General features: G+C 42.1%; 1 protein-coding gene across 5 annotated transcripts in view; it reads left to right on the top strand.

Annotated features, from left to right (window-relative positions):
• Positions 1-16855, top strand: part of RBM47 (RNA binding motif protein 47) — an 82061-nt gene that overhangs the window by 50850 nt on the left and 14356 nt on the right. Inside the window, exon 1 of one of the 5 annotated variants that reach the window (XM_074866036.1) lies at positions 9437-9505. The exons of the other annotated variants lie outside the window; for them this stretch is intronic. The gene's annotated coding sequence lies outside the window, so the exon portion shown is untranslated. Of the gene's footprint in view, positions 1-9436; positions 9506-16855 lie in introns of those variants that run through there. 5 annotated transcript variants of the gene reach the window in all.

Here is a 16855-nt window from a genome sequence, read left to right as displayed (position 1 = left end):
TATATTTACTATGGTATTTAGAAGGGATGCAGGCTGTGTCAGAGGGAGCCTGGTCAGTGCGGTGCCTGTTTCAGCCTCCTGGGCAGTAGTAGATGCCCTAAAACACAATGTGAAGTGTTCATAGAGGAGGTGGTTATGGAAAAGCCTTGTTTCACTAGTCACTAAATGCAAGAGACCGTCTTATGCTTATGGGAAGGTTGTTTTTTTTACGAAGCTGACTGTGCTCTGAGTACAACTGAGTATGTCTGTTAGAAACGGGCAGTCGTTGTGGAGGCTCCTGTTCTCTCAGGAGAGACAGGTGTCCTCCTGCCCCGCGGAGGTGTACACGGCATGCACAGCAACCGTCACACTGTACTCCGCAATTGCTCTTTTAACATTATGTTTAATATTCTAAAGCGATCAATAACAGCAAAAGTAACCTTTCCACATGTATAAAATGGTCTTTTCAGGAGTGTACAAACTCAAAATACTACATTTTTTCCTCTCTGAAATGACATAGCTCAGTGACTGCGTAAGGAAATTACTTTTCTTTTGTTGACATCATCAATATACTAAGGAAATTACATGCAAGGCAGTTTTAATCCACTTAGGTTTCATTTTTTAACAATAATTGTTCCAAAAAGAATTGAGAGTTTCCAAAGAAAAGCAGTCTAAAGCCTCAGTATAACCTTACTACTCTTCATTGGTCTTGTCACACATCTTCAGAAAAAGATTTTGCTTCATTTTACAAAGGCCAAAGTGCAAAACAAGGAAAATCTCACCACCTGATGGCTTTATTTGTATTTTCTGGGATGTGCTGTCTTGTACATGCCACCAGTTTCATAGCCTGAAACATGTGAGAAGTCAAATTAAATCCCTGATGTAACATTGTTATGTCAGACATGATGATGTGGCACTATGAGTGAATTGGCTTCATTCAGATAAATTTATACACCAACAGAATTTCAACCATCTCTTCACATACACCCCTAAATATAAACAGAGCAAATAATTCCTTCTACAGATAGAAAATTCAGACCTCAAGGGTGATGTGGAAGTCTAAGTATTTGGGACAGGTGAAGGACAGGTGACAACCTGGTTGTTGCCACATTAATCTGTGTACTAGACAGCAGTATATTACATTTTCATATTCAGAGATTCTGTGCTTCTGTGCTAAATCGTGAACTGGTGAATCAAACAGGGTAAGACTGGGACAGACTGTACAAAAATGTCTTTTTCTTTTGGAATAATCTCCAGCAATGTAGAAGGAAGGACAGTGTCCTCAAACGTAGGTCTCTACTTACCTCCAGTGGTGCTCTGAAGACAGGACACAACCCTAGAAAGGTCACATTTCAACCATTTTAGCTTCACAAGAGACTGTAGCAGCTCTGTCTCTGGTATTTGGTAACATGCTTACCTTTAAAATGCAAACTCTATGTATTCCCACCAATTAAATGTGCTTCCTTTAGGAGTTTACCTTGCATGTTTTTGAAAAGGGTAAAGTCACTGACCTTTTAAAGTTCCTGAGAAATTTTTAACTTTTTTTCAAAAAAAGGGAGTATCTGCAGGGTTAGGGTAATTTGTCAGTGGGTTAACCCTCTGACAAACTGCAATTTCCTGTTTAACTGCAGATGCCTCCTTGCAAACAGCTAACATCTCAGGTGCATGGTGAGCATTATTTATGCCCAACAGTTGAGGACAGTAGTTCCCATCGGTTACATCTCTGCTAACAAATGAAATATGCTGAGGTCTCTTCCCTGGACCCAAAGGCAGCACAACAGACAATCTTTTAGCTGAAGTCTTCTCCTTCACCTCAGAACAGGGTGGACTTGCCCACAGTGCCTACCCTGGGCAGTCCCAGGATCTACATGCATCCACTCTGCAGAAAAGAAAGGAGACACAAATAGAGCAGAGCTGAGAGTGGGAATACTGCTTAGAAGAGCTCATTCTGTGTCTCCAACTCCTTTAGCCAAAGTAAAAGGATATTCCTGTCTCAGGACGTTTTCATGCAGCTTCTGAGTCTGAACTTAAGGGTTTAGTTATTGCCAGTTTGGAAATGTCCTCTTGAAAATACAAGCCTTCCCCTAGAGATAGGAAGTGTGTAGCTTAGGTGCGTCCTGAATGAGATATACTTCCCACTTAGGTGTTGTCAGTGGCTCAAGAGCAAGCAGATCCTAGGTCACTGTAAAAATATTTTCTTTACTGAGGAAGGGAAAGAGCAATTTAACTAATGGATTTAATAATTACAGCCATTCAGACCATTCTTCTCATTCCTAAACATTTCAGCTATTGTGGTCCTTGAAGTCACAGACACTTTGCCTGTTTTATCTTGTCAAATATCTATAGAGGTAAGTTATGTCAACAGTGCTCTGAGGTCTTTCTTTGAGAGAGAAGTGTTTTATAGCAGAAGTGTAGTCCTGTAAAAAAAATCACCTTCCTGTGATTACTGAGAGCTGCCCATTAACACAGCTCTTGAGCACTTCCAGGTCTAATTAGGCCGGCTCTATCCCACAGTACAAGGCAGCTCTGGCAGTCGGGGAGGGGGGATGATGCCTGAGAGCCCTGCACCAGTGGTGGGCCCCAGCCCAGGTACAGCAGCAGAGGTGAAAGTGCCCTTTTACTACTTAAGTGTTTTTGGTTACAGTGGGTGATTTTACAAGGTTGCAAAGTTCATACCAAGAGCTGCTTATGTGAGGCTTGTGTTTCTGCACCGTGCAAGTGGCTCGGTATAGACGTAGCTCTAGGGCTTGCCTGTGCTGTAGATAACATGTTTGATGGAATGACAGGCAAACCCATCCTGTTTCCCCTGCTGTGGAAGCACATCTTAGACTGGCAGCAAAGTCCTTTTGGTTGCGTAGCTTAAATGAACACAAAACCAGAGCAAGCCACAGTGGCTCAGTAGCAGCGTCTTGGCAGCTGGTTTCTGGTATAATGCTGGCTGCTGAGAAGAAAGCTCAGCTAAAGGCAGGTTTGCAGCCCAGATCCTGCCTGCCCATAGCATAGGTCAGCAGTGGAGTGGAGCAGACAGGATGCAAACAATGGCAGAGGAGGAGCCGTGGCACTGGGGTGAGGTTAGGTAAGGCGAGAGCATGTGACGGCACGGGCAAATCCATGCTGGGTCGTGGGGACAAAGTGCACTGCGCTGAGGCAGGGCAATGGGCCAAGAGATGTGACACTGCTCCCGACTCCCAGCAGCACGCACCGCCAACGGGTGACTCAGTCACAGCAGCTTTTTACCATGTAAAGTCCCATCCCAGGTAGTCTGACAGCATAGGACTGGTATAAAGCTTAGTCTGCTTGACACAGACTTCTTTAGTAATAATCCCTTTTCTGTGGATGGCAGTTCAGACTCTGCCAACACCATGAAAATCTGCATTTTCTAATTCTGACAAGAAATCAATGTTCTGAGACATGGAAGTTGTGAATGTGTAGCAAAATGTAATGTAAGAGACACAAGAGTTAATGGATATGGCAAATGTCCCTGCAGCTCATTCAGTCTCCTCAAGTCTAAATTTTTCCTTCATGTTACTGGGAGGCAGAAAAATAATTTTGTTTTCCTGAAGGAAACTGTGTCAGTTCCCTTATCTGATAACCTCTTTTTACAAACAATTTCTGAGTGATGCTCATTGTCTTATTTTCAATAAGAAGAACTAAAATAGAAAAGCTTATGCCCTAACAAGAGATGATGCCTGTTGGCTGGAGGAAAAGCTCTTTCACTTAATATACTTACATTCTATGCAACCTGTAAAAGGGCAGAGCAATTGCTGGAAGAAAGGAAACAAGGGTTATGTGTGCTAACCACACTTATTTTCATAACCCTGTTTTGGAAGCCTATTCACTCTCCTGTGAATATAAGTCTGGAGGTCTTTATCCTCCCTCTTGTGACCATGTATCACAAAGCCCTGTGGTGCTCTTGTTTGCAAGAAGGTCCCAGGGGGAACCAGCAAGAATGTTATTTGCTGGGAACCTTTTAATTATCAAAATTGATTGGCACATGGTTGGCTTGTGCTGGCTGGATATCCCTGCTAGCCCCAGAAGGTGGCCACCAGGTGCTTTTCAGTGACCTGTTGGAGCTCACACCACCATGCTGCACCTCCTTCCTTGATTCCTCCAGTACCTTTAGCCTCTCGATACCTGCAGCACTAAAATTCACTGGCCACATCCAAACTTTCAAAGAGTAACTTTTAAAGAGTTTGCTATTCTACCCTCTGATCTCTCTGGATGGCTCAGTGAGCTCCTTGGTGTTACAGAAAGGCTCCTATCTACCCCGCTGCGAAATCTCATCGGCTTCACCAGAGTGGGAGCTCTGCTGTGAAACTAGATTCAGCAGGCTTAAAAAGAAATCTTTCTCTTGTTTTCCCACAAATTTGCTCAGTGTTGGTGATTTGACAAATGCTTTAAGCCAGCAATGCTGGCAGAAGGACTGGTCCCACCTTCTTCTTCCCCGCTGCCAGCACAGGTGTTCAGGTAGTGTGTGTGCAGGGTGCAGCCACACAGATGCTTGTGGCAGCACAAGCGAAGGCTGCATGGGGTAGCTGTGGGAAGGATGGAGCAGGACCTTACGTTGGCAGCACCAGTTTAACATGTTTGTGAGACTGTGGTGTGAAACACTGGTCTTGAGCAGCCACATCAGACTAGTGAGGGCTAAACCGTTTTCCCATAGAGTGTTTTATTTACCCAGAGACTGAAGAGCAATCATTGTATTAACCTCCCTTGTAGATATGTCTATCCAGAACCCACCCTGTATTTATTTTAATGGAAAGCAAACATGCCACAGAAATGTAATGGCTGTGCCTATATAAAAAAACCTATGGGGGTTGCTGGTTTCCTTCTTTTTTTATGTGCTAATTAAAATCTATTGCACTCCATGGGTTTATGCAGTGTTTGTATTCTTACATTTTGGAACCCAAAACCAGCTTTCAGGTTTAAATGAAAGCACAAAATTGCACATGGGGAAACTGAGCCTACCCTCCAGGGTGATCCTTTGTGCTGACTTTCATTGCAGAATGACAATTAAAGTGTTTGCTAAAAATGCAACAAAACCTCTGTCTAGTGACTGTTAAGGTTATCAAGGCAACTCTCACTGCCCATGAACAAGAGAAGCCTAAGATTGAAAAACAAAAGGGGAAAGCCCAAGGTGTCCTTGGCCAAATTTCCCAGTGGTAGGACTCCACCTTCAGGGCTGTGACTTTGTCCTCTTCATGCTGGGATGGGGGATGTGGCTGGCAGAGCAGTCCACCTTCATAAGGGCGTTTACTGGGAATCCTCCATGATGTGGCAAGATAAAGGTCAAAGCGCTTACATAGGTTACGCATGGGAAGGTCTTCGGTGTGAAATAATTTGGAAAGATGTTTTCTCCAAGTGTCTACCTGGGTGCCTGAATACTGAATGTCTGAAAAATTCTTGAGACTATATAGTAAAGCTGTTCTGAGATATATAATTATATGTGTGTTTGTTGTATACTATCCACCTGTAAAAAAACAAGAGTCTTGTGGTACAGACTGTGTGTTCTCTAAAGAATCTCCCCAGTTTTTGGTCTGCAATAACTTATGAAAACCAGAAAATGATAAATTGTGCTGTATTAACTCATATTGTGTAAGAACAGGTGTAAAATAACATGTTATTAATTTAAATAAAGTGGTGTTGTCTCTTTAAACATTCAATAGGCAATAAAATGGTTCTACAAACATGTGGGAACCTGTTCCACCAAACACAAAGTGGTTTTGTTGAGAAAGAAAAGGAAAAAGAGGCTGTTACATTATAAGATCCTAGTTTTTGTGGCTGTGTTGTGGCTGAGGATAGGCTTATGTGTGAATACACTGATAAACTGTACAGACTTTCTGAGATTGAGATCAGAGACCTTGCAGGTCACTCTGAAATTCATGTATCCTTTTGGTGAAATATTTCACTTGGCACATTCCCTTCTCATTCCACTACAGTCTCTCCGTAGTTTTTGAAGACCAAATATAACCATAAAAGCCAACCTACAGCTCATTCCTTACTCTTCCTTCTCCTTTCACTTGCTCATGTGTCTGTACTGTCACACAATGCCAAGCTGCCACCCTGAAATATCTCCTGAAAACCAATTTCCTACCACAATCATCAAAAATACTCACTCTCATCCAGAGAATAACCCCACCCCAATAAAATGATGAGTCTGCGATCAGCCTGTGGATCTCCCAAAGCATTTGGGTCTTTGTAAAAATCTCAGAGAGTAGAACCAATGTTTTGTTAATGCTTGTCATCGTATGGAGGAGCCCAGTGCACCCGATCAGCAGAGGCCAGATCATGTGCCTGCTTGTAGAAGAGAGCCAGCTGAGGCAAAGCGCACCATCTCCTTGAAAGCCTTTTCTGTGTCAGGGAGCAGGTCCCCATCTGATAGGAACTAGCACATTACAGTGAATCTCACTTTTTTTCTTCAAATGTCCAGCCTTTTCTATCACTGTATTCAGGAGAACAATTATTTAGGAAAAACCTTTCATCTGTAATCCCACTACAGGAAAGAATAAAAGGAAATGGAAGATCTATGGGAAACATAGGCATGGACTGGTTTGGATGGACTCTGCACTGTTCTCTTTTACATCTCTTAGGATTTGGCCCCTGCTTAACAGTCAATTATCAAAAAGAGGAAGCAACTAGATATTTATGGTATTATTGTGATGGATGGTAACACTTCATTGTTGCAGTCAAGCTGTACATTAGGAGAGAAGATGTGATTATAACCTTACACCAATGCAGTGGATGCTGTATGAGGAGAGGAGGCTGTGTGCATGTACAGAACCCATCCTCCCTGCTGCTTGGATGGCTCTGCCCTTAACACTTTTCCACTCTGCCTTAGGTGTATCTCCCTCATGATTCCAGGCTCATCATAAAGAGGCATATAAAAAGTCATGTAATGATTATGGACACGGTGTGCTTGAAGCTGAAGGGAATTAGGTGCCTAACGCTAGGGAAAGCTGGGGGACACGCAGTATTCTGCCCAACCTTCTTATATTCCCTATAAAAGCACAGCCTGCAGGACAAATTAATGTATTTTCAAATTCTGCCATTGGGGATGCTAACACCTCAGAATACCCTGCAGCAGCTTGATCTGCTGATGTTCACTGCTTTAAACAGTAATGGGGGCACAACTTGGAAACTAACAAGCTGGAGCTAAAAGTGAAAGTATAAAATGAAAGTCAAGTGTTTGAGCGGCCACCCTACATGAGCCTAATTGTCATGGTATGTTGAAGAGCCTCCTAAAAAAGAGCCCATCGGCTCACTAGCATCGGTGTTTTTTCATTCCACTTACACCAGAATAGTCTTCCCTGTGTGTTCAAGTACATGCATGATTGTAGCTGATAGGATTCACTTTACAATGCATATGGTTAAAAGTTCAGTTTGTTTTCCAACAGAAAAGCGGAAAGTAAAGAGAAGGATACGGACTTTAAAAAAATCAATTAATCTGGGGTAGGGGAGTTTTGCAGGTTTATACCAGCTAATTTTACACTCACTTCCCTATGTAGATCAGTGGGATTTGGGCATGGATCTAATTTTGGCAGAATCTCCTAGATTTTATCCGCAAATTTGAGACTGATTCCTTCCATAGTTTTGGGCAAACCACTTAATTTCCATGTTGCAGCTTCCCTGCCTGTAGAGCAATACCTGCTTCTCTGCAGCTCTCGTAGCTAATGAGTTAACATTTGCAGAGAGGAATTCTGAAGATGAAAGACTTGTACAGTAGAGGGGCTGCAGGCATTTTGGGACCAGGATCTGGGCTGCAGGTGTGTTTGTGCACTGCCTAACACACCACAGCCTCAGTACTGTGGATAAACAAGTAAAAAAGCCAGAACAGAGTGATTGCAATCACGCTCTGGGTTTGTGGTATAAGTAGAACAGCTATCCTTCCTGTTCACTCTCAAAAATTGCCACAGAGATGCTTCTTTTGCCAGCCTTTGCCACCCTCCACATTTCTCTAACTTGGCACCTTCTAATTTTAGAGCTCTTATCTCTACACCCACTGACTCCCCTACCCCTCTTCTCTATTGACCAGCCTCTGACTCTGAAGTGTAAGGATGTCTCCCTGGGCTGCCCAGGGAGGTGGTGGAGTCCCCATCCCTGGAGGTGTTTAAGAGTAGGGTCGACATAGCGCTGAGGAAAATGGTGTAGTTGGGAACTGTCAGTGCTAGGTTAATGGTTGGAGTAGATGGTCTTCAAGGTCCTTTCCAACCTAGATGATTCTGTGATTCTGTGATTAAGTTTTACATGCCCAGGTTAAACCACTTGGAGGGCGAGAACTAATTATTATGTAGGACCATCTGATACAAACCGACAGTGCTTCCTTTGCAGAATCCACCCCTGTGCATAGTTTGTCATTGAGAGGTTAAGACACTTCTTTCACACTAGGATGCCCTGAGATTGGCTATGCCAGTAAAAAAACCTGAGAAATGATTGAAAGCTGTGGTTGCTTTGCTTCTGCAATATGCTGTTTGCTTTTCACCTTCTTCAGGCAGTGTCCTTTCCCAGAAATTAGTCGTCTCCCAGGGCATGCCCTGCTCCCTCTTCTCCCACCAGCTGGTTGCGCACACTGCTGGCCGACTGGGCAAATCCGTCATCCAAAGAGTGTTTCGGTGTGGTTCCTCCTCTTGGCTGCTTGAGAAGGTGTGTTGTTTGCTTTGCCTAAGTGCTCCCGGGGCCTAATGCTCCGTTGTTATGTACAGACCATTTCTGCTGTCATGAATCATGTTTTACCACCCCTGTGCTTTTACTTCTGCACCAGGCTCTTTTTTTTCTTACGAGCAAACACGTTTGAGTTTCCGTGTTTGCCACTGAAAGAGTGCACACCGGCTATGTGGCACAGGCTGTTATTCCTACTATCCCGCCACTGCTGAGATCAGTAAACCTACCTGTTGCTCCAGGAGCTACAGACCATTTTTTTTCTTACAACCAAAGATTGATTCAGCGCAGCCTGAAATAATTTTGTCAGACACATACAAAGAAAAACAAAAATTTCACTGAAAAAAACTCATGCTGTTAAGCAAAATATGCCCTTATCTTATCTGTTGTGAGTAACTCAAGCTATTTGCACAACACCTTGTGCTAGGAAGGAGTTGTTTGTACATGTTTCACTCCCTTTTTTCCAAGTTTTGAATTTTGAATGAAATCTTTCTCTTCAAATTCCTCTTCCCTGCAAAAATGTCCTGGTTTCTGTTTCCTGTGCTTCCCTGAAGGTTGGACCCAGCCCTTCCTCCAAAGATTCTTTCATTGCAGATGGTTTTCTATTAATCTTCAAACCGCTTTGGAGAGCTCTCTGCATCTGGCAGCGCTAACATCCCCTCTCCCTCCTGTCCCACCCACTTAGCCTCAGCCTAAGAGCCCTTAACAAATGACTCCCAAGGAATTTAAATGGCTAACGCTCGCTGGCCAATAAAGAGATGCATAAACTGTATAACCAGGTTACACAGCTCTTGCCATTAGGAAGAAAGGTTGCTCGGGCAAAGGCACAAGTCCTCTTAACCTGTCACACTTCGATCGTGGGACCGGAGAGGTAAGGGAAATCTTGTTTGCTCTGTAGGGCTTTTTATCTGGTTTTCATTTATCAGGGAGTTGAGACCAAAAGTATGTCATTGTCAAGGTATCGGCTTTGGGTTTTGTCTTCATTTAGAGGGTCCTAAAGAGTTGTTTGAGAAGAAAGCAACTACTTCTAAGCTCAACTTGTGAATATCTAAAAGAATTTGCATAGCAAATCGCAAAGCGAATGTCAGAATGGTGAAAACTAAACCACTGATATTTTAGACAGAGGAAAGCAAATAAAATCGGGTCTGAGAGATGTTTCTTCTACTATCTTAAATTAATGAAGTGAAAGGTAGCCATTTACAACCACTTTATGCTGTGTTTTCAATTGGGCTGTTTCTGCCATTGTCTGTGCTGCCTGATATTTTGTTCTGCTTTTTCAAGAGATTGACATAAAAAAATCAAGCTTTAAAAAGTGGATTATCAACTTTAGGTACAAAATTCGGGGCTTGTAGATTGAAGGTGGCTAGGAGGTTGGAGCAAGCAAGATATATGCAATTGTTGTTAATACAAATGAGTCTATATTCTTTGTCCTGCAACCTGAATATTTAATAGCATTTTAAGAGAATCAAGTTCTGATATTATTCTATTCACATTCTTAAGCAGCATGTGAAACATTTAAGGCTTGTATATGACATAGGACACATAACATTAATCTGTTCACCCTTATTTATTTATTTACTCATTTATTGCTTTACTAGTGTCAGTGCTGATAACAATAGTGAAGTTTGAACTTAAATCTTGATAAAAACACTTTAAATTTTTTTTTAAAAAAATGGTAATGTAGTTGTTGCAAGTAAAGTTTAGTTAAAACCAATGGCGAAATCATTTATTCACATATGGACCAGATGCAGCTGTTGTGTATAATGGTGTCCCATCCTGAGCTAGATGGGCTTGAAGCCATGCTTCAAAATGTGCGTGTTAAGTGCTCCTTCACCCTTTGCACACCCAAGCTTGCCATGGATGACATCCAGTGCTCAGAGCGTGTGAGGGATGTCACGGCACAACTTTACTGCCATCCCTTGCAATGCTCCATGGCCTGACAGGCTGGGTTGCAGAAAGGGTGTCTTTCTCAATTGTATTATCACAGCTGATCTCTGAAGGCCTTCACACCCAACACAGTCCACAGAGGCACATCTTGGTGTTAGTTGATGATGTTGCACCAAAGACCTTGCCAGTGTCTGAAAGAGTTGAGAGAGCTTTTTAATTAAATTAACATGGTTAATCTAACAGAACTGCAACACATGTCTTTTATCGTGAAGACAAGGCCATATGACCATCTATCAAGAGCTTGTTGTAATGTTGTTGGTTTGGTTATTTTTCCATGGGTTTCTCATATGGTTCTGCACTGTATAACTGAGATTAGATAATGTGTTGGATAAAAATAAATATTAAAAATAAAGTTAACAAAGGAGGAACCATTTTGCTACTCTTTTTAATAATTTCTATTCAATTCTGCATTTCAGCTTCATCCTTTGCTGAAGAAATGTTACTGAATTAAATGTTGCTTGTCTTCTTTCTTCAGCTTTTAATTTAAAAAAAAGTCCCAGTTAAGGTCAGCAAAACATTAATTTCAAATGACATCTGTCTCAAATCCCACTCCTTTTTTGAAGTGCACAAAAATTTCATTACCAATCCTAGGTATTTCCAACTGAGCTGTAATTTCAGTAGACTTAAATTGTCTTGAATTAACCCAGCACAGGAATGGTGCCTCCTGAGAGAGTCGCAGCCTTGGTTAAACATTTTTTCTTAATTTATAATATTAACCCTGGGCACAGGTAACGAGCGCTGGAAATCTCTTCCTTGTACTTGTAAACCTTGTTTCTCAATTTGAATCCAAGGTTCAAAGGTTTGTACAAACTTCTTAGATCAGAGGTTAGGTACAAATTGCTGCACTTTGCAGCTCCTTTCTGCCGATATGACAGAATTTCACAGCAAAGATGATTGCCTTTCATCCCCCTCTCCTCTGCACAGGGGCAACGCCAGGCAGTTAAAAGCATGATATGTACAAGTCAGCCATTGGTACCTGAGTTTAATAAATAACTAACTGGGTTTCAGTGGTGCAAGGTGCATATTATAAAAGGGGTCAAATGTCAGTGCACAAAAGGAAAAAAAAAAAAAAACACAACACCCAGCCACTGACTAAGCCTAATGCTTTGAGTTTAATGTACCTTCAGGAGTGAACATTCACATCCCAACTGCGGTTTGCTTTATGTTGATTTTCATTTCTGTGACCTGAAGGGGAGGGAACACATTGGGCCACTTTCAGCTTTCCCTGAAAACCCTACCCCTGCTGAAAGCGGAGTTGCAGGTTGGGCCCCCCGTTGTTGTGGCATTCACACAGTGAACACAAAACTGAGTGTGTTGCAATAAAAACAGTGCATAAGATTAGTGTGAACTGAAAAGTCTTAAGCTATTTTTATTGTTAAAAAAATGACTAAGTGAGTAGAGCTGGTGTGAACAGGCAGGATGTTCCACTCTGGGATCTCCAGATAAGTTAACTGAAAAAGTTAAATCAGAAAGGCTGAAAAGGGAACCATAGTTTATGAACTTTTTTAGATACTCTTGGTTGCACCATAGGGTGGAACATGTTATTGTAATGTTTACGTAGACAGATTGACAGACAGACAGATAGATAAGAGTGTTCTGCATTACAATAACAGAGAAAAATCACAGGCACGTGCACACATGTCCCTACTTCCCAGGTTCAGCAAAGCTTTTCACAGACATTTTCAATGATCAAATTAAATCACCGTGTTCATTTATAAGATTTTTTCTTCGAAGAGGCAAGGAGTGAAACAGGTAGAATGTCTTATCTTTCTTGTGTAATAATTAACAGATGACTCTAGTTGTGGTTTTGATTTTCAGTTGCAGAAGATTGTTTCTCCTGTCTTTCCTATGGCAAAAGATTGCAAGCTCCTAGTCCACACTGAATGAAACACTTCTTCCTTTCCTAGAAAGAATGCTTTTTAAAGCAGACAGTTAATGAGGAGGACACACTTACCTGTGCCAGCATCTATACAGAGAACACTGTTTAACTGTGTTAAACACGGTAAACTAACACCACAAAAAGTTTCCCATCAACTACAGCTCATGCAGAATAGGAAAGACTTGTTACATACCCAGTGACTACATTGAACTTTATATGTCACGCATTTTCCTGTCTGACCATGGTAATAATAGACTTTGTTGACTAGATTGAAATATGGGAATTTGGGAAGAAGGGAAGGGTTGTGCTGTTTCCTGATTTGGAAAGCTGATAAGAACAATTACACAACCCATCTCTCATCTTCTCAGCTTTCCTCAACATGCGGCTTCAATATCTTGCAGGATAATAACTTCAGCCTCAGCCAGCTACTCGTTGTATCAAAACATCTGAGAGTTACAGAATTATTTTGAGTTGGACTGTGTTAAAAAGATAGAGCTGGGGCAAACAGTACAACACATGGGTTACACAAGTTGTTGGGACAAAGTTCTGAATGACTTGCAGCAAAGTGCATTATAAAATAAGGGAGGAGACTGGTTTTCACTTACCCAAACTTCCTTCAGAAGTGGTTAAGCTGAGATGGTTGGTTTGGCACTGCAGTAGCATAAAAACACTCAAGAAACACTCATTGCATTGCATTGCCAGAATTCACATTGCAGAAGCAGGGAAAATAACAACTGTGTTGGTAGGATACTCTAGGTGTTGTTGGTGCTTTGGCACATCAATAACTTTATCATCAGCATTGCTTCACTCTTGCCATGGGAAAACCATATATGCATGAACAGAATTTCCAGTTGTGATCATCAAAAAGCAGTGACAAGAGGTAAATTGCCAGTCTCAGGAAAGTTTTCTCACTTTATTATTTGAGATATCATCATTGATATCTCATTGAATAATATTTTTGCATTTTCTAGGCCAAGAGGTCAGGTCGTTGAGGGACCTCAATCCTGGGAATGTTCACTGCTGTGCACTGATAGGGCTTATAGATAATGCAAGCGGAACCTTTGACAGCCTTTGCAGGATCACACTCCAACTTAAATATGCCTTAGAAGGATACAGAGACGGTTGATAACAGAATAGGCAGGAAGTTTGCACAATACAAGGTGACCTTATTTTGTAGGGGAATTATAATTTCAGCTCCATTTTATAAATTGTATATAAAATTGCTGTGAGGTAAGATTAATATGGCTAAGGGAACTGGTATAATATGGCTAAGAGAATTAGATCTGTGATTGTTATTGTTCTTAATGATAGTGATGAAAATAAAAAGTTTAACCTTCAAATACTAGCCTGAAGTTATAGCCAATTGTTGACTGTACAAATTTGGTGTTCATTTATCTAACTAACATTCAAATTTTAACCTGGGAAATTCCAGGATTTTAATTTACAGAATAATTTCAGGTGCTTTCCTCCTAAAGAGGAGCAAGAAGTAGAAGAACAGATTTGTAGTAATTTTGTTGGTTTTTTTAGCCAGATACATTGCTTTTGATTGGTTCCTGGAGGACATAACCAGTCCCTGGAAGACTTTTAAGGCAGGATTTTCAATAGTGCACATTGCTGTCTTAAATATATCCCTATAGAAGCCATTAGAGTTTTATAACTGATGTCAGGGGGAGTAGTGCTAGATGCTGAGTACTGCTGGAAAGATCACCCTTAATTTTCTGTTTCTTTATGTTCCTTCTTTGAAAAGAACACAATCAAAAGATGAAGCTAACAGTTTTTTGTGTGTTTTAAATGGAACCAACCATTTTTAACGTGCTTAGGTCACTTAGGATGAATTTAAGCAACTGAGATTTGTGTACAGACCCCCTCCGCAGTAGCTCCACCCTGAAAACTACTTTTCAGGCCCAGAATATTAACTTGCCCCATACAAGGAGAACATGACTAACTGACCAGAATAAAATTGAAGTTTAAGCTTGAAATATGAACTCTTCCATTGAAATCAGTGGACAGACCCCTGGTGATAGGCCCTAGGTCAGGATGCCGAGTGTCACCATTAGCAGAAGTGGGAATTTCAGCATCTAGCCTGGGGATTTAGTAGGCCAGTCTTATCCTACCCCTTAGGTACTTTCCACTGTTTCTCTCTACATTTAAGTATAGTACTTCTAGTGGGCAGAGAGCCACTGCTGTACATGTTCATGCCTGAACATATATGGGAAATGATGTGGTGCAGCAAATGCTGCTGCATGTGCATCTCCTTGGGTCCCATGCAGCACCTGAGCCAGAAGGTTTCTCTCAGGTGACCTTATCTGGAGATGGACAAGTTTGATTGCCTTAATTCAGGCACGTGCATGATGGTGAGAATATGCAGTGCTTTAGCGGTGCTGGCAACAGGATAACTTGCAGAGCAGACAGACATGTCGTCAGTAACTAGTGCTGATCTGATCTATGAGATTACTCTCCCAAACTGCTCATCACAAGCAACTCATCAAGTGTCTTGCCAGCCAATGCTCCTGCCCCTTCAGGTCTGCTGACAGTTCACCACTTTCTCCACAGAGTTTTGCCAAAATGGTCCAGATTAAGAAAATCCGCCTTTCAAAGCATTTAATGTAGCCTGGGGCAACTTCTTCACCCAGTTCAGCTGCAGGTAAAGCAATGTGTCTGACACACTGCAGACATTGTCACGGCCTGTTGGCCTCAAATATTGCTTTTTTTGTTAAAATTCTGAAGATATCAAGCATCCCTAGTAACTTTCCGTTTCCTGTATGAAAGTCTTTCAGAAAAGGTCCTCAGTCAAAAAGCTGTGCTGAAATGCTGCACTGTCTCTTGCACTGACCCACCACAATATTCAGTGTCAGATGTTTGCATTTCATTAGCAACAGCAAGTAAGAGAGCTATGGTCCAACTCCTGTTGAAAACCACATTGAGGACTAGCCTTTGACACTTGAAATATAAATTAATTTGGAGTCAGGCTAAGTCTCTGCACATATTTTTCACCAAATATCAGACCCTTTTTTCACTGCACCTGCTGCCTGCCTGGCCTCTGTCTGCACTGTACATGGAGAAGAGCCAAGGACGCTGCTTCCAGCAGGATGTCTCCTAAGCTGATTGCAAACAGCGGATGAAGCCTTTTGCCAGGAAGTACATGGGATGGCAACGAGCACTTGTGGGGCCAGTGGCTGTGTTAGGCAGGTTCTTAAAAAGAGGTGGGAGTTTCTATTTTGCCATTAGTTTGGGAAGGAGCACCTTGCATGCCAGCTCCCTGCCGTGGCTGCAGCTGCAGGTCCTGCAGTCAGGCACGCCATGGCTCAGACAGTAAACAGCCCCAAAGACACTGGCTTTGTTCAGATCATTTATGCAAATAAATCATAGGAAAGGAGTGACAGCCTTGCCAAGAGAAAGAAAACTGATGTATAATGATACTATAGTTATCTTTAAAAGGGGAGATAACTTGCACATTACATTTGAAGCAACGCTCAAGCCACTACATTAATTGATGTGGTTTTCTGTTCAGCTGATAAATCTGTAAACAGGCAAACTGTGTTTTCAGCAAGAGCATTTCTGCGGATATCTCATGTTTGTGATAGAGTTACACAGTTGTTCTTAGTAAGCTGTTGTTGTTGTTATATAAATTTTATGTATCTAAAGTTGCCATGTGAGAAGAGTCAGCTTTTAAAAATAAAGAGCTTTAATGCCAGCCATACTTCCAGAGCTGCTGCTCAACATCAGCAGCAGGATTACCGTTTGCCCTTATTATTTCAACTAAAAGACTAGGAAGGTCACATTTAAACCAGTAGCTGTTATTTCCATCTGTCAACAGGGTTTATTTAGTTAAAATTTCGGCAACCGACCTTCCTTCTGCAGCAGCTGTGGCTTAAAATGCAAAACTGTGGTGGTTTCTTGAAGCAAGCAGGCGGCCATGAGGTGTCTGTGAGGGCATGCCATGTCAGCTCAGCAGGAGTTTGTACGGTCCAGGTCTGCAGGTGGGGCACGGGTGTCCCTTCCCCTCCTCCCTCCATTTATCACACAGCCAGCAGGTCTCCCTGGGCTCTCCCATTCCCATGCTGTGTGACTGCTGGCGGCTGTGTCACCTGCAGAAGGACACATGATGCCACTAAATTTATGTAACACAAAACTGGAGGGATGAATTAAGTGCAAACATAAACAATCCCATTTTATAGGAGCATGTGAGTGAAGTGGACACATGGTTGCCGTCACAAGGACACGGGCTGTGTCCCTGTGTTTGTAAAAGCCTGTTGTACAGCTGAAGGATCAACAGAGGTGCAGGTGGATGCACAACTTCACAAGGCACTGCCTAGTGCTGGAGAAGCCCAGGGATAAGATGCTATACAGACTGTGGGCATCACTTTCTCGCTGGGGCCCTGAGCTGCCTGTGCC

The sequence above is a fragment of the Strix uralensis genome, chromosome 4, assembly GCF_047716275.1.
Source record: "Strix uralensis isolate ZFMK-TIS-50842 chromosome 4, bStrUra1, whole genome shotgun sequence".
Lineage (NCBI taxonomy): Eukaryota > Metazoa > Chordata > Aves > Strigiformes > Strigidae > Strix > Strix uralensis.
This window is presented reverse-complemented; position numbering and strand designations above follow the sequence as displayed.